The following is a 19,239-nucleotide window of genomic DNA, read 5'->3' on the forward strand; positions in this document are numbered from 1 at the left end:
TTTAATTCATCATGAATCATCATTAAAAGTATTAGAGATCCACCTCCTCATTATTAATATATGGTGTTATCATTATTAATTATATTTTTATTTTTAAATTTAAAAAATTCTATTTTTTAATATTACTTTTTATTTTTTTAATATTAGAAATAATTTTTTTTATTTTAAAATTATTATTATTATTATATATTATATATTTATATTATAAAAATATTTCAATTTTTTTAATTTAAAAGATAAATAAGTTCTTAAAATCATTTATATTTATTTACAAATAAATGAACTATAAAATTTTAGTAAATGTAATAATTATATTTTTCCATAAAAATTACTCTATGCTATATCTTATTAACAATTTATATCTTTTTAGTGAATGTATATATTTATTTCACATTAAATTTTATTATTAATAAATCTTTTAATTATAATTTATTTTTGGGCACATTTGCCTAAAACTTCAACTTCCTTGCTTTCAACTTTTTGTCTAGTTTGCAAACATATTTATTTATTCCTCCTGACATGAATCTAACAAGGGAAAATCCCCTTCTGTTTATAGATATAAAGATTTTGTTCTTGATAAGTTAATCCATATGTCCACATCATTAAATTTTGTGAAAACAATCATTTTAATCCCTTCAATAATGCTTTTACCCCAAGGTCTTCCACTCAAAGCCTTGAGTTTGGTAAATTGGTGTCTCAATGGTTACATGCCTTTGGCCTTCTCTAAGAGAAATGGATAATTGGATGAAAAAAATTGATACATATGATTCAATGTAATCTCTCATATTATTTTTGTCAATTTGGTATTAGATCGAACTGTTGCGAGGAAAATTATTATTCTCCCCACTCAGGGTTCAAAACCCACATGGTGACATGTATACTCTTGGTGAGTTGATTCTTGATGATATACAAATGATATATTCAAAAATTCACATCTTACTCTCTTCCCATAAGATTTTCCTCTTTGCTAATCTAAGTTCTACTCCTAAGTAGTCCTAAGACTATCTTAATACATTTTTCTCCTAAAGGTGGTAACCTTAATACGCATTAGTGTTTATTTTCCTACATCTCAGTCGTAAAGGCATTCACATTACACTTTGTACCAAGTTAGAAATCCTTGTTTTTTATTAGGAGAATCAATAGACCTTCAACCTATCAACAAGGTGGATCAGGGTTGAGTTGGAGGGACTTCCCATATACTCTTGAGCTTAATGGAACATCCCACAAGCCATGCTAAGTAGGTTAACCAAGTTTTGCACCCCGATATTAGTCAACAAACACTTTCGTGTGTGAGATATCCACTATTTAGCCGAGTTCGATGGGATATTGAATTAGAAAATATGATTCCCATGTATATAGTGATATTTTGATATTCATGTTTAGAATGATTAAGTAGATTATGATCCCCTTGTGTAAAATGATATTTTGATATTCATGTTTAAAATGATTAAATAGATAATTGTTTATATCACTTTTTTAATTTTCAATTGCATAAAAAATAACATGTCATATATGAGAAGCCATGACACTTTTCCCAAAAAAATAAGAAAATTCTTTTAAATTTAAATGTTGAATGAACTTGCACTAATAGAATATTACTCTTTAAATGATTCTACATTAAAGTTTTCTACCTATATTACAAATTTTGATTTTTTAATTATTATATAAATTATTACCAATTTTAATTAAACAAAATCAAAAGTAATAAATAAATATTTAAAAATGCAATTCAAAATGGTTACCCCACTTTCTTAAAAATTGGAAAAATATAAATTAAAAAAATAATAATGATCAATAAATATTTATATTTATATTGAATACATTGTACTAAATTATAATTTATAATTTTATTGAAAAAACATATATACTTGAAGTGATAAGTTATTTTTAATTTTTTTCTCATCTATATCTTGATTTAATTTGAATTTAATTAAAAAAAAAAGTTAAATAAAGAGAATTATCCTAAAAAAAAAAAAATCGATGTTGTTTTTAATGACTCGTATTTGTGATTATTACTAAGAATATTCTAAAATATTTAGTAGAGGTTAAATCCCTATCATTCATCTCATAATTAGCACAACCATATATATACATTTAAAAAAACATGTAACAATATTTTTAACTATGGAGATTTACCTCCCATGAAGATTCTTAACTTGTAAATAGGTCTTTTTTACAATACCATAGGTTATCAACACCACATGTCCAAAAAAAAAAACTCATTTCATATGACATCTGTGCATGTGATATTTTGTTTTTAATTAATCAATTTAATTAAAAATTTGAAAAAATATAATTTTTTTGAGTTAAATCAAAACCTTTGATTTATAACTACTACAAACCATCAACTTAATAACTATAAATAATAAAATTAAAATTCTAAAAATTATTTTTCAAAATAAAATAATATAATTATTAATAATTAAATTAAAATTAAAAAAACCCATTTTAAAATAAAAATACTTAGTAACCCTAACAAAATTTATAGGTAGAAAAAATCAATGAAGCAAAGAATATGAGATACACATGTTAGCATGTTTAAATCGAGATAACGAACTGGAATGATAAGTATACATGTGTGTAGAGATGCCATATCAAGCACTCATAAAGGTTTATGCAAGAAAAAATGAAAATGCCTCATATGTGTGAGTTCCGTAAGTTTGGTGGGAAGAAATGAAAATAATTTGTATTAGTTGTTGTTATTTTTTTGTTGTAATTTTGTATATAAATTGTATTTACGTGCACACGTAAATAAGAAGGGGATATCGGAATTTATATATAGAAATGGATAACGTTATCATATTCAAAACGATGAAAATTGTAAATAAAAAGGGGATATGGGAGTTTAAATATAGAAAAGGATAGTGTTATCACATTTAAAAGGATGAAAATTGTTTATAAATGCCACTCTATTTGAATAAATTCTTCCATATGTGATTTATAAATGAAATTATATACCATGAATAAAAGAAAATTTTAAAATTTTAAAAATTAAATTGAAAATGTAAAAAAATGAAAAATTATATATCTTAGAAAGAAATAATTTTGATAGGGTTCTAAGGATCATAAGTAGTTGAATGCACTCCTTCCTTATTTGCAATACATTTCCTCCCCATTTTTTCTTGTTGAATTCATTTTGAGTTGGTCATGGCTAGCCATTAACTTCATGAAAAAACTAACAGAGAACTTTAAATGGCCTCCCACTCATATAATAATGTTTGTAATGCTCCCACTATCTTAGTCTTGCTAGAAGGAACCATGTTGTTGGAAGTAGTGATAGTAGGTACAACAAAGTCACAAATGGAAATCTCTTGAACATGATCCCAACTTTGGGGTCGGAAATAGTCAGGGCTAATCTTTTGGTTTTCAATGTAGTTCTCCTTCATTCTTAGGCAAATGAATTAATTCCAACATTTAAACATGGGGTGACTTTGACTCTATGGGAAACATCATTTGATAGCACAATCTCTTAATATGATAAATATGGTATTTGCTTTTAGGAACATTATAATATTTCGGGAGATTTGACACTAAAATAGCATGTAAGATTTTTTTTTTCTTGGATGGACTCTTAAAACTGGCTATCTTGCATCCAATGGTATTTTATGTGGATGTTTATGAATTGTCTTTTTTTTACTATAATTATAATTATATCCAAATTGTAGGTACTTAATGTTGTCTTAGCTCCTATCTTATATCCATGCACAAGATTATTTTGCTGTCATCTTAATTGTTTTCAATGGGCATGATCAAATCTTATTATCCTCAAATCATAGCCTTTCTATCCACCAAAGATACAAATCTTTTTACAATACATATGAAAACAATACTCTAATAGGATACATTATAGAGTATACATTTGGGTTCTTATCATTTAATAGTTGGGAAGGATGAACATTTTCAATGATATATCTAGAAATAATTGCTCAATTTTATTGATTAAAGTCTTCATCTCTTCACCATCAGCTTTGGATTCATTGTCACATTCCATTGCATCAACCTTTTTTATTCTCTCCACCATCCTTCGACCACCATATTTCTTGTCCCCATGACACTACCTTCTTCTCCCCTCCTTTCTTTACATCATCCTTATTGCTCCCTAACATTTCTCCATTGCTTTTCTATGGTATGACCTCCCGTTGTTTCCAAGTCCTTTTTTGGAGATATTCCACCAAGTTATTAGGATCCATCATTGCTTGACAATTTCCTTATCATTCTTCACATTATTTTATGCACATTGCATTCTTGTGTAGTTTTTATGCCAAGGTATTGAGATGTCACAATGGAGTGATTGGAGGTGAGAGGTCTTATTTCCTTTCCACTCACAATATAGTTGTCTCAACATTTATGCTTGGGTGGAACAAGGGGAGAGCAAAGGAGGTGTTTTATCACCCCAATTTCTCTCACCTCCAAAATTTAAGAAATTTTAACCAGAAACATTAGAAAACATCATTCAGAAAACTTAATACACCTGAAAACATGGTTCATATGCCAATTACATGCCACTCACGCTACTGAAAGATGTAGTCGCTTAAATCAAGGTTCATGTGAGCTTCCTCATTGAAAGTGTGTGCTTGTGTGGGTTATCCTTTCATACAATTGAAAATCTTACAAATATGTTAAATAAAGAATTTTGTGGCTGATAAATGCCCAAGAATGGCTAAAAATCACTGATTGTTGAGTGTAGGTTTGGTTTAAATTTACATCTTGTAAATATTTGGGCATTTAATCTTCCTTTTGGTTGAATCAAACACATGAAATCCCATGCAAAAGACTTGGCCATTTCCACTTGAAATGTTTCTGCTACAAACTTAGCTTCAATTCATAAATAAAAATTAATATCCATGCATTTCAAAAGAACTTTAAATGTAACTTTAAGTTGAAGAACAAGAACATCTTTTGTTCTCTTACTTAATCTAATGTCTACTTACTTCAATGTGAATAATTTTTCCTTCTATATTTATATATAAGGGTTAAGCCAGGCTCATTTTTATGTGAATCATTTTTCGTCCTATAAAGCAAAAGTGATTCTTATTCCTTATCCAATATTAACTTTTATGTAAATCATTTTTCCAAAAAGTGATTCTTATTCATTATCCAATATTAACAAAACTATTAAAAATTTTAAAAACCCTTCCACGTAAAACAAAACTATTAGAAGTTTTAAAAACCCTTCCACGTAAAAGATGAATACCACATGGTTCCTCTCACATGATGCATTTTATGTTATATTGCTCTTCGATTACGTAATAAAAAACCGGAAGTTTCTCCCTTGACTTATTTGATTGTGACTCACATTCAACATGACATGGGAGAAGTCTTGCATGCAAAATTGCACAATGTTTATGTGTACGAATTTAATATGATCCAAGGTTACCGTAACTCTATGAGTCTGACCCGACTTTATTGCCACTAGCTCAAGAATTTTATAGGTAGACCCTTTAGTTGAATTGAATTTTGATGGCGGTTAGAGAAAACACAATAACAACCGAACCCCAAAGCTGCTCCGGATTCAAAAGGGGCGTGCTCGGGATTCAAAAGGGGCGTGCTCGGGAACCATAGACTCCGAGTTGCAGAATCAAATTGCCGTAATTTTCTTGCTTTCTTTATGAAACTTAAAGAAAAGACTTTTATCAATTTGGGACCATTCTGTTTTTCTAAAAAGTAATGTATTGGACATTAATGAATTAAATAAAAAAAACAAATGTGGAAAAGTGTTATATTTGACTTGATGATTAAAAAAAAAATTAGAAAAGATGTTCAATAAATTTATAATTTATATAACGAGAAATTCAACCACCAAACATATTTTACTTCATGTAATGACCCTACGAATTAACCTACATGTAATAATTTTTTTTTTTTTTCAATTAAACATATTCTATTCCACCCTTGTATGCATTTAGGGTGCAAACGTTTCAACGTTAATACTATTTATGCACAGGCACCATAATGGAAATATCCCACGGAGGATAGAGAATTATTTGCGGGATTTAATGCTGGTAAGGCTGCTCCTTACCCCTGGCCTAGGCATTTACTTATGCCGGCTCGTTCACGTGATGAGGGTGTGGTCTATGAACCCTCTGCTTCCGCACCCTCGGGCTCCTCCCCGCATCGACGAAATGAAACCATGGTAGCCCATCCAAGGGCGACGCTTGCTCGATACACAACTCAGTTAGTCGTGTCATTGATGTTTTCCAAAAGCATTGTTCTTGGCCTTGCTACAACTCCATTCTTATGCCTGGTGCCGAACACACAGAACCTCTTTTGGATGATGAATGGCTATGGCCCTGATGCTTTGCCAAGTTTCGGATCGACTTGGACCTGTTTTTTTTTTAACGGCGGCTGCCTTAGGGTAAGTATTTCACTACGCTATCTATCTTTAAGTTTTCTTTTCTTTGATTTCCCACACCCTTACTATATCCTTTGATTTCTGTTCGGCCTGATTCCTAACATGCTTCAGGCTTATCTCTGTTTTTCTATGGACGAGGTTTACGGTTCTTACTCCAGCAAGTTATGCATGGGTGCGGGTGTAGCTGCCCAGCTTCCGGGTCCTATCCTCTCAGAGCTCGGCTGACAGGTATGTTCCCATGGTTTCTCCACATTCTATTTGTTACTTAATCGTTCTACTGCAAGAAATGAAGGGCTTCTTAGTGTGGAATGAAGGGTTCTTTTCTTCTCGTTGGATTGTGATGGTCTTTTGGGCCAACCCCCTACAGATTCTCTATTTTGCCTATTGCACAGAGTTTTGGCAGATTTTGAGCCTGGCAAGCTTTCCGAGCTCTGATAAGGATTGGGAATTCCATCCCTCGAAAAGGGTTTTGAACTGTTGGCTATATTTTGATGAGCCCTCGAGCTCTTTTGTACATTTTCTGTTTCGATTCACCGTTAAATAATTTTATTCGGGTTAACTCCCTTGGTGAATATTTCATGGCTCCCTACAGTTTTCAAGACTAGCCATGCACATTATGTTTATGTATGCTCCAGTTCTTCTACTATTGGTCTGGTCTTTACGACCTGAGTTCTGTGGTTGAGGGATGAGCGCCTTCCTTGCAGTGCCTCACCCTATTCCTTGATAATCTTAATATATGAACCCTCGTGAAGGTTCCTGAGTTGTTGAATTATGATATTTTTTATGATTGTGAGAGAGAATTTTTTGTAAATATATGTATATAATGTTGTTTTGAACATTCCTCAATTTGCCAGCGGGGTTTTCATTTCATAATGTATGGTGCATGGCATAATGCTCACCGCATGATGGAAAAAGGGTTTATGCTTCACAGGTTTATGTTTTTGTTTGGCAATGATTATAAGTCTGGCTCTTCACACTACTAGATTCTTGTTCGTATAACCTATAGGATTATTACCTGAATTCACCCTCAGAGCCAAGATTATACTTTTATGCATTCTCTCTGATTTACTCGTTCCCGTATGGTGCCGAGATTTGCAAGATTGCCTTGCTGTCATTTTACATGTATATTTGAGTGCTTACCTTGCTGTCTTATAGATTTTATTTGCATGCTAGTAGGAGCAATTAAACTCTGGTCATGAAGTCTGCATACCCTTGCGGTTGCGACTATGCTACTCAGAGTTTTCTGTAAAGTTAAATATATTTTAGGAGCAATTAAACTCTGGTCATGAAGTCAGCATACCCTTGCGGTTGCGACTATGCTACTCAGAGTTTTATGTAAAGTTAAATATATTTTCGTCCCGTGAATGCTTCAGGGGTTTTAATTTGAAATGTTATACTTTTCTGCATTTCTTTGTGATAAAGCATGTGAAGAGAATAAAGAAAGAACCCTGTTGGTCCTTCTGTTGTTTATGGAATGTATTTCGTTTTGCTATAATAACAATCTTTTTGAAGACTTTGAATCTATGGTGAGCCTGTGAGTTTTCTGTTTTTCCATTATTTCTATAATCTCTGAAAAGATTTCCCAGTAGACCACTCACACATTTGACTCCCATAAATTTTTTTGTTTAAAAGCAACAAGATTCAAAATTCTTCACAAGCTACTAAACACTAACATTAGTCAAGGTTTCTTTAGAAGGACAACCATACCTCTGCTCAGTTTCCCGTCTTGGTTCCCTGTAAGATAATTCCTCCTACTCCCCTTTCACAATATAAAGAGGAAAATAGAGAAAAAATATTAACATTATACAACTTTCTAAACAGTCCCAACACAGAGATTTTCTTACGCACCTGGAGTTCTCTAGCTGAAGAGTTGTTCCTGACAGTCACCCGAATCAGGGTCTGCTGTCTTTCAATCCACCCGACCATGAGATTCGTCCTTCAGGACTAGAATCTCCCCCCTTGCTACTTGCTAGACCACAGTCCTCTACAAGTGCTCGTACAATGAGCAGGGCTATCTAGTCATCACCAGACTTAGCCACTTTTATTTCCTTATTGGACTCTTTCCTTTTTTCCTCTGCCTGTCACTACAGCGCAAATTTTCCTCTCCTCCCCTCCTTTTCTCTGGAAACTTTTCCAGTTAGGGGAGGTAGTTAGGGTTGCTTTCACAGCAACTATCTTTCCACCTCAAGAGGACAACTTCCTCCTTGAGAATTACCTCCTTTTTAGGAAACACTTCCTTCATCTCATAATGAAAACAAATTATATTTAAATTTTTAAATAGATAATAATAACAGGTTCAGTTTATATTTACCACAGTAAATCAAATATTTACATTTTTATCCCGGGGCATTACATCTTCCCCCCGAGATTGGACATCGTCCCGATGTCCTTCAGCTATGAACAACCCTGGATAAGTCCTTTTCATAAGTTCTTCATCTTCCCAAGTGGCCTCATCAGGCCCAAAGTGCTGCCACTGCACTTTAACTTGGGTAATATCCTGCTTCTGCAGCGTTACTTCTCTCCGGTCAAGGATGCTCAGTGGTTCAACTCGGATTTCTCCTTCCAGTTCTACTTGAATATCCTGCCATTTAATCACATGTTTAGGATCATAAACATATTTTCTTAACACGGAGACATGAAACACATTGTGGACTCATATGTGACTTGGCAGAGTGAGCTGGTAAGCCACCGGCCCAATTCTTGCTAAGATCTGAAATGGTCCATAGTATCAAGGTGCCAACTTAGCGCACCTGCTCCATTGTAATGTGCTCTTTTTTGCTCGAATTCTCACATACACATGATCACCGACCTGATACTCCTTAAACCTCCTCTTCCAATCAGCGAAGTTCTTTTGCCTATCCTGAGCTACCTTCAAATTAGCTCGTACTCTTTTAACCAGTTCCTCCATTTCCTTAAGAATTTTAGGACCTAATATCAATCTGTTTTCCGGTCCACTCCAGCTCGAGGGGGTGCGACACTTGTCTCTCTAGTGTTAGCTAAGGTTAAGGGTCTTTCTTTGAATAAACACTCGACTGCAAAGGGGGCGGGGAGCTGGAAGCTTAGGAACGAAGAAGTAGAGGGTCGAACACGAATGATTCTTCCATCCGAGCGAGGCCCATACAATACTTCAAAAGGGCTCATTAGCAATGATGTGTGGTAGCCATTATTGTATGCAGATAGTCCTCCCGCTTGGTTGGTTGCTGCATCACATATGCTCTTAACATATCTTCCACCACCTGGTTCACCCGTTCAGTTTGCCCGTCAGTTTGAGGGTGATAAGCCGTGCTAAAGTTCAGCTGAGTTCCCAATTCTTCAAACAATGTTTTCCAAAAGACCGATGTAAATTTTACATCACAGTCTGAAATTATTGTCTTTGGTAGCCCATGTAGCTTAAATATATTTTGCATGAACACATGGGCGATCTGCACAGCTCTATAGGTAGATTGCACCAGTATAAAATGCGCTGACTTACTCAGCTTGTCCACCACCACCATGATGGAGTCGTTATTTTTCTTTGACTTAGGAAAACCTGTTATAAAGTCCATAGAGATGGTTTCCCATTTCCATTCCGGTATGGGTAATGGTTGTAATAAACCCGCAGGATGTTGGTGTTCTGCTTTAATTTGCTGACATTCTAGACATCGTGCCAAATAACCAGCCACATCCTTCTTCATTCCCAACCAATAATATTCTTTTCAAAGTGCAGTGATCATCTTCTGATACCCTAGGTGTCCAGCATAATGACTCTTATGATACTAATCCAATATTAGATTTTTAATATTGTTCTGATTGGGCACATACAGCCTCCCTTTATAATACAACATTCTAGCAGCATCCAAAGCATAATCTGGCTATTTTTCTTTGCTGGCTGGTTGCTGCAATTGCTGTTTTATTTGCTGATAAACAACATCTTGTTCGGTTGCCTCTATAATCATTTCCCCAAAGGGGCTTTTCCCTTCAATGCAAGAAATTTCGTATAGGCATTGCAATTTCCGACTCAAAGCGTCTGCCACCCGATTCTCCTTCCCTTTTAAATGCTTGATCTCAAAATCAAAACCACTTAGGAAATCCACCCACGTGCTTGCCTTGCATTTAGAGTGGGCTGGCTAAAATAATTGGTCAGACTGTGGTGATCTGTCAATAACAGAAATTTTCTTCCCATAAGGTAATGTCGCCACATTTTCAGGGCGTGAATCACAGCTGCCAACTCTAGATCATAAGCAGAATATTTTTGCTCATGTTCCTTTAATTTTCTTGATTCGTAAGCTATTACCTTCCCTTCCTGCATCAACACACCTCCTACTCCTTCTTTACTTGCGTCCGTGCACACCACATAATCTTTGTTGGGATCAGCTATGCTTAAAATGGGTGCTGTGGTGAGCAGGTATTTAAGTTGCTCAAAACTTTTTTGACATTCAGGGGTCCACCTAAAGGCCCTTCCCTTTTTCTGTAAGGAAGTAATGGGATAAGCTACCCTCGAAAATCCTTCCACAAATCGTCTGTAATAGCCTGCTAACCCCATGAAGGATCAGATGTCCGCCACATCTTTAGGTACCGGCCATTCCATTATAGTCCTTATCTTTTCGGGATCCACTGCGATTCCTTCCTTAGTAATTATATGCCCCAAATATTGTATTTGTTCTTTGTAAAATTCACATTTGTTGAACTTAGCGTATAGTTGGTGTTCTCGGAGGGTTTGCAAGACTAATCTGAGGTGCTCCTGGTGCTCCTCCATAGTCCGAGAATAAATCAATATATCATCAATGAAAATCAGCATGAACTTATCCAAATACTGGTGAAATACGCTGTTCATTAGACACATAAAAGTTGTGGGGGCGTTGGTCAACCCAAAGGGTAACACCACAAATTCATAATGGCCATATCGTGTTCTAAAAGCTATCTTAGCTATATCCTCCTCTTTAATCCTGACTTGGTGATACCTTGATCACAAGTCAATCTTTGAGAAAACTGTTGCTCCCTTTACCTGATCAAACAGTTCATCGATACGAGGTAGAGGATATTTGTTTTTGATTGTCAATTTGTTTAGTTGACGATAATCTATACACATGCGAAGGGTCCTATCTTTCTTCTTAACGAACAACACCAGGGCTCCCCAGGGTGACACACTGGGGCAGATATAGTTTTTGTCCAACAACTCCTGTAATTGCATTTTTAATTCTGTCAATTCTGGTATGCTCATTCTGTAGGGTGCCCGGGATACCGGGGCTGCTCCTGGCACTAATTCAATGGTAAAATCTATATCTCTTTTAGGTGGTAGTCCAGGAATCTCCTCCGGAAACACATCAGCAAATTCCTGTATCACAGGAATATTCTCCATTGTGGCTGTTTTATCTTTCGAGTTGGCATAGCCCACTTGGATGGCATAAATCCAACATCCTTTCCTAATACATTTTGCTAACTGTGAGGTGGTTATGGGCCGAATTTGTACTGGCCGCTTGATTGCCTGCATTTCTTGCTTTATTCCAAGCTCATCCTTATAACTAATAGTCTTGGTTTTACAATTAAGTATGGACCAGTGTTTCTCTAACTAGTCCATACCATCTAATATATCGTACGAACCAAGGGGAAGCACATTTAAATCTGCTGTAACTCACTGTCCTGCTATTTTTAAAGGGAAACTTTTGATCTTAGCATTTACCTGTCTTTTTGCCCCTGTTGCCAACTGGACTAACCAAGGGTCCTTAAACTTAACAGGCTGCAACTTACAATGCTCCACAATTCTAGGACTAATATAACTTAATGTTGCACCAGGGTCAATTAAAACAGTGACAACAAGGTCTAGGAGTTTACCTTCAAATTCCACCATGGTCGGCTGGTACTCCACCTGACGATCCTCCAGAGCAGCATTAATCTTCGGTAGACTCTGTCCTACATCACAAACCGTAGAAGCTTCATAGACTTGGGAAACTTGTTCAGTTCCTTTTCGTTGAGGGCAGTTTTTAATGTAATGGGGTCCACCACAGCCCCAACATTGCACTGGAGGCCTTGCTGTCCCTTCGTTGTCTATTTTTCCAGGTTGTTCATTGGTTCTGGACTCAATGGGGGGCTTTAATCAGAGCGAGTTCTTCTGTATGCTTTTGCTGTTTTGTCCCTTGGCGAATCCTTTGTTACCACCTCCGCGATTACCTTTAGCACTTCTAGCCAGCTTGCTGCTTTTCTTATCGACCCATCTCTTACCCAGGATTTCTCCCTTCTGCTTGCTTTGCTGGTAGCAAATTCGGGCTTTGCGTATAGCCTCGTCCATCATCTTTGGGTTGTCAAATTCGATTCTTTCTCTCATACTCAAGGGTAAACTACTGACAAACCTTTGTACTTTAGCTTTTTCTTCCCGAATATAAGGCACATAATGTAGTAATGAAGTAAAACGAGTGATGAACTCATCCATAGTTTGTTGTCCCAATCGCAGGTCATGGAACTCTCTTGCCTTTTCATCATAGAAGCGTTCTGTCAAGTATCTTTCTTTAAAGTATTTTTGAAATTTTTCCCAAGTGATAGTCTATTCACTCACTCCTTTTACCATCTTAACCTCCTCCCACCACAGGGTGGCTTTCCCCTGCAATTGGAAAATGGCCAACCTTGCCTTAAGATTGTGATCATATTCATATAGCTGGAAATATTTGTTCATATTGATCAACCACGCCTCAGCTGCCTCCTCCTGTTCTCCATCAAAATGTGGCGGTTTGATCTTGCGGAATTCCCCTTGCAACTCTATCCATTGCCTTTTTGATGTCTGCTGTTCGGAGGCATTATCAGATCGTTCCTCCTCCCTTCCTTCTGACTCTTCGGGTTCTGTGTTTTGATTCTATTCCCCTGACATCCTTTGTTGCTCAGCACTGGGATTCAGTGGTTGCTGATTTTGCTTGTCAGATAGGCTCTTTATAATTCTCTCCTGTTCCATTGTTAACCTTGCGTTATCCTCCCTCAAATGGGCCATTTCATTTTTCAATTCCTGCACTGTCTCCAAAATTGCAAGGTTTGTATTGCGAGCCTCCTCTCCAAGCTGTACCCATAATTCGGGGTTATTCTCTATAGGTCCCTGTCCCACTACAAATCTGTGTGACGCACTGTCTGCTCTCCTCATATTGTCAATCTTTCTCCTGTACTTAAACATAAAAATAATAGGTGAGTAGTCACGCATCAATTTTTTTTTTTAACTGCTCAATAGAGATGGAAATAAATTATATTCAATTTGTATATCAACTCCAATTCCTAGAGGCCACAGTTTTTGATACTGGGCTTTGATACCACTTGTAATGACCCCACGAATTAACCTACGTGTAATAATTTTTTTTTTCAATTAAACATATTCTATTCCACCCTTGTATGCATTCGGGGCGCAAACATTTCAACGTTAATACTATTTATGCGTTGGCACCATAATAGAAATGGCTATGGGTAAAATATCTTGTCATTTATGGGTGCATTTGGAAATATCCCACGGAGGACAGAGAATTATCTGCCGGATTTAATGTTGGTAAGGCTGCTCCTTACACCTGGCCTAGGCATTTACTTCTGCCGGCTCGTTCACGTGATGAGGGTGTGGTCTATGAACCCTCTGCATCTGCGCCCTCGGGCTCCTCCCCGCATCAACGGTGTGGAACCATGGTAGCCCATCCGAGGGCGAGGCTTGATCGATACATAACTCAGTTAGTCGTGTCATTGATGTTTTCCAAAAGCATTGTTCTCGGCCTTGCTACAGCTCCATTCTTCTGCCTGGTGCCGAACACACACAGATACTCTTCTAGATGATGAATGGCTATGGCCCTGATGCTTTGCGAAGTTCCGGATCAACTTGGACCTATTTTGTTTTTAACGGTGGCCGCCTTAGGGTAAGTGCTTCACTACGCTGTCTGTCTTTAAGTTTTCTTTCCTTTGATTTCCAACACCCTTTCTGTAACCTTTGATTTCTGTTCGGCCTGATTCCTAACATGCTTCAGGCTTGTCCTTGTTTTTCTATGGACGAGGTTTACGGTTCTTACTCCAGCAAGTTATGCATGGGTGCGAGTGTAGCTGCCCAGCTTCCGGGTCCTATCCTCTCAGAGCTCGGCTGACAGGTATGTTCCAATGGTTTCTTTGCATTCTATTTGTTACTTAATCGTTCTACTGCAAGAAATGAAGGGCTTCTTAGTGTGGAATGAAGGGTTTTTTTCTTCTCTTTGGATTGTGATGGCCTTCTAGCCCAGCGCCTTACGGATTCTCTATTTTGCCTATTGCACAGAGTTTTGGCAGATTTTGAGCCTGGCAGGCTTGTCCAGCTCCGATAAGGATTGGGAATTCTATCCCTCGAAAAGGGCTTTGAACTGTTGGATATATTTTGATGAGCCCTCGAGCTCTTTTGTACATTTGCTGTTTCGATTCACTGTTAAATAATTTTATTCAGGTTAACTCCCTTGGTGAATATTTCATGGCTCCCTACAGTTTTCAAGACTAGCCATGCACATTATGTTTATGTATGCTCTAGTTCTTCTACTATTGGTCTAGTCTTTACGACTTGAGTTCTATGGTTGAGGGATGAGCGCCTTCCTTGTGTCACCTCACCCTATTCCTTGATAATCTTAATATATGAACCCTCGTCAAGGTTGCTGAGTTGTTGAATTATGATATTTTTATGACTTTGATAGAGCATTTTTTTAAATATATGTATATAATGTTGTTTTGAACATTCCTCAGTTTGCTAGCGGGGTTTTCATTTCATAATGTATGGTGCATGGCATAATTCTCACCGCATGATGGAAAAAGGGTTTATGCTTCACAGGTTTATGTTTTTGTTTGGCAGTGATTATCAGTTTGGCTCTTCACACTACTAGATTCTTGTTTGTATAACCTACAGGATTATTACCTGAACTCACCCTTAGAGCCAATATTACACTTTTATGCATTCTCTCTGATTTACTCATTCCCGTATGGTACTGAGATTGGCAAGATTGCCTTGTTGTTGTTTTACATGTATATTTGAGTGCTTACCTTGCTGTCTTATAGATTTTAGCTGCATGCTAGTAGGAGCAATTAAACTCTGGACATGAAGTCTACATACTCTTGCGGTTGCGACTATGCTACCAGAGTTTTCTGTAAAGTTAAATGTATTTTAGGAGCAATTAAACTCTATTCATGAAGTCTGCATACCCTCGCGGTTGCGACTATGCTACTCAGAGTTTTCTGTAAAGTTAAATATATTTTCCTCCTGCAAATGCTTCAGGGGTTTTAATTTGAAATGTTATACTTTTCTGCGTTTCTTTGTGGTAAATCAAGTGAAGAGAATAAGGAAAGAACCATGTTGGTCCTTCTGTTGTTAATGGAATGTATTTCGTTTTTCTATAATAACAATATTTTTGAAGACTCTGAATCTATGGTGAGCCTGTGAGTTTTCTATTTTTCCATTATTTCTATAATCTCTGAAAAGATTTCCCAGCAGACCACTCACACATTTGACTCCCAGAATTTTTTTTTGTTTAAGAGGAACAAGATTCAAAATTCTTCACAAGCTACTAAACACTAGCATCAGTCAAGGTTTCTTTAGAAGGACAACCATACCTCTGCTCAGTTTCCCGTCCTGGTTCCCTGTAAGATAATTTCTCCCACTCCCCTTTCACAATATAAAGAGGAAAACAGAGAAAAAAGATTAACATTATACAGCTTTCTAAACAGTCCCAACACAGAGGTTTTCTTACGTACCTGGAGTTCTCCAGCTGAAGAGTTGTTCCTGACAGTCACCCGAATCAGGGTCTGCTGTCTTTCAATCCACCCGACCATGAGATTCGTCCTTCAGGACCAGAATCTCCCCCCTTGCTTCTTGCTAGACCGCAGTCCTCTGCAAGTGCTCGTACAGTGAGCAGGGCTATCTGGTCATCACCAGACTTAGCCACTTTTCTTTCCTTATTGGATTCTTTCCTTTTTTCCTCTGCTTGTCACTACAGTGCAGATTTTCCTCTCCTCCCCTCCTTTTCTCTGGAAACTTTTCCAGTTAGGGGAGGTAGTTAGGGTTGCTTTCATAACAACTGTCTTTCCACCTCAAGAGGACAACTTCCTCCTTGAGAATTACCTCCTTTTTAGGAAACACTTCCTTCATCTCATAATGAAAACAAATTATATTTAAATTTTTAAATAGATAATAATAACAGGTTCAATTTATATTTACCACAATAAATCAAATATTTACATTTTTATCCCCGGGCATTACACTTCATCATGAATAATCATTAAAGTATTAGAGATCTTTCTCCTCCTCATTATTATTAATATATGATGTTAACATTATTAATTATTTTTCTATTTCTTAAATTTAAAAACTGTAATTTTTTAATATTTTATTTATTTATATTTAAACTGCAATTTTTTAATATTTTATTTATTTATTTATTAATATTAAAAATAAATTGTTTTATTTTAAATTTATTATTATCATTAAATTATTTTTATTTGTATTATTAAAATACTTTAATTTTTGAATTGAAAGGATAAATACATTTTCAAAATCATCTATATTTCTTTATAAATAAATGAATTATAAAAAATTAGTAAATGCAATAATTAGATTTTTCCATAAAAGTTGCGCTATGTTATATTTTATTAATAATTTATATAAATTTTTAAATGTCATTGAATGTATAAATTTAATTCACATTAAATTTGATCATTAATAAATCTTTTAATTATAATTTGTTTTGGGCACATTTTCCTAAAACTAAAACTTCAACTTTAATGCTTTCAGCTTCATTGCCTGTTTGCAAGCAGATTTTTTCCTTTTGAACATGAATCCAACAGGGGAAAATACCCTTCTACCTATAGATGTAATAGACATTCAAGCTTAGATTTATGCCCGACAAGTTAATCCATAAGCATACATCATTAAATTTTGTGAAATTTTTCACTTTAACACCTTCAATAATGCTTTTGCCACAAGCTCTTCCACTTAAATCCTTGAGTTAGGTTGATTGGGGTCTCATTGGTTATATTCCTTTGGCCTTCTCTAAGAGAAATGGATATGTGGACAAAAAAAATGATACCTATGATCCAAGGTAATCTCTCATATTATTTTTGTAAATTTGGTATTAGATCGAACTGTTGCGAAGAAAAATTATTATCCTCCCCACTGGGGGTTCAAATCATACATGGTGTATTCTCTTAATGAGTTGATTCTTGATGATATAAAAATGATGTATTCAAATATGCATATCTTCCTCTGTTCCCATCAGATTTTCCTCTTTGTTAATCTAATCTCTACTCCTAAGTAGTCCTAATACTATCTTAATACATTTTTATCCTAAATGTGGTAACCTGAATACACATTAGTGTTTATTCTCTTACATATCGGTCATAAAGGTCTTAGCAAGCACTCAATACCATGTTAGAAATCCTTATTCTTTGTATCAGGAGAATCAGTATACCTTCTACCTATCACCAAGGAGGGCCAGGGTTGAGTTGGAGGGACTTCTATTATACTCTTTAGCTTAATGGAACAACCCACAAGCCATGCTAAGTAGTTCACAAAGTTTTGCACCTCAGTAGGACCCCAATACTAGTCAACAAACACTTTCGTGTGTGATACATCCACTATTTAGCCTAATTCGATGGGATATTGAATTAGAAATCCTTGCTCTTTTTGTTTGTGTTTCCACATTAGGAGTATTAGAGAGTGACTACGCTTGTTTCCTGACTCCGGAAGCCCTCACACCCTTGTTTGTTATTGTCATTATCTGATTTGGCTCTTCTCTTCAATCTTTTTAATACCATCTAACTCTATTATTTCTCTACATACCCTCTCTTCTCCTCTTTAACCATTCCACTGCCTCTTCATTCTTTTCCATGAGTTGTACAATTAATCATCAAAATTTAGCCATCTCTCAAACTCGTTTCATCTCCACGACCTCTCTCAAACTTTCTTGTGCATGGGTGCTTATGTTTGAAGAGAATTTGCTGACCAAGATACTTTGTGTATACCCTCCTTTGACAATACCTCAAACAACTATACTTAGAGGGGATTTTATTAAAGTGGTGTTCAAAAGACATCATCTCCAATCTAATTTGTCCCCTCTAAAGAAATTCTATGACACATGCCTAAGGGAAAATTGAGAATAAGAGATGTTTTAAGGAAGGTTTCGGCGTAAATCACATGTAGAAAACATTTGTCAACGCATTTCAAACCAACCAGTGTGATGATGAACCACACTGGTTGGTTCGAAATGCGTTGACAAATGTTTTCTACATGTGATTTACGCCGAAACCCTTCTTAAAACTGTTATGGATCATCGAAGCCTCAATTCAATAAGGGATGTGTTAATATTTGGTCCATCATCAACTATATTCTTGTATTTAATTTATTTATTCTTGCCCTGAACAATAAAAGTTTATTTTGAAGTCTTCATAATCCTGAAAAATAATGGATGTGTAGATTTCAGGATCTTTTTCTTAGAAAATTATATTGAACTAAACTATTTTTGTTTTATTGTTTATAATGGAGTTAGAAACCATCTTTTTTGTGTGAATAGACTAATATATAAACATGGACTAGACATTGAGCATCATACAATCTAGCCTACATCGTTGAAACCTCATGCATAAGGAATAATATTTTTGATATTTCTATATCTATTTGCAAAAAATGGAATCTCTCATGTCCATTATTGGCATATTGCTTACTAGAAAATAGAACTACTTAGAGTGGTCCAAAAATATCAAACATGCCCTCATCTTCAATTATTTATTGGGTGGCATCTATGAGGAGAAGCTATCACTCATAAAGGTGAGGAGGAAAATGGACCTAACTAGCGTATATTAGACAAAGAGCTAGCCATATGGAAGAACAAATACAAAAAAGTGTACACCCTAATTGTTATGATAGTATGTGAAGAGGTGAACCATCATATTAT

This window comes from Pinus tabuliformis, chromosome 8, assembly GCF_031772625.1.
Source record: "Pinus tabuliformis cultivar Carrire ecotype Pingquan chromosome 8, CPIR1, whole genome shotgun sequence".
Taxonomy (NCBI): Eukaryota; Viridiplantae; Streptophyta; class Pinopsida; order Pinales; family Pinaceae; genus Pinus; species Pinus tabuliformis.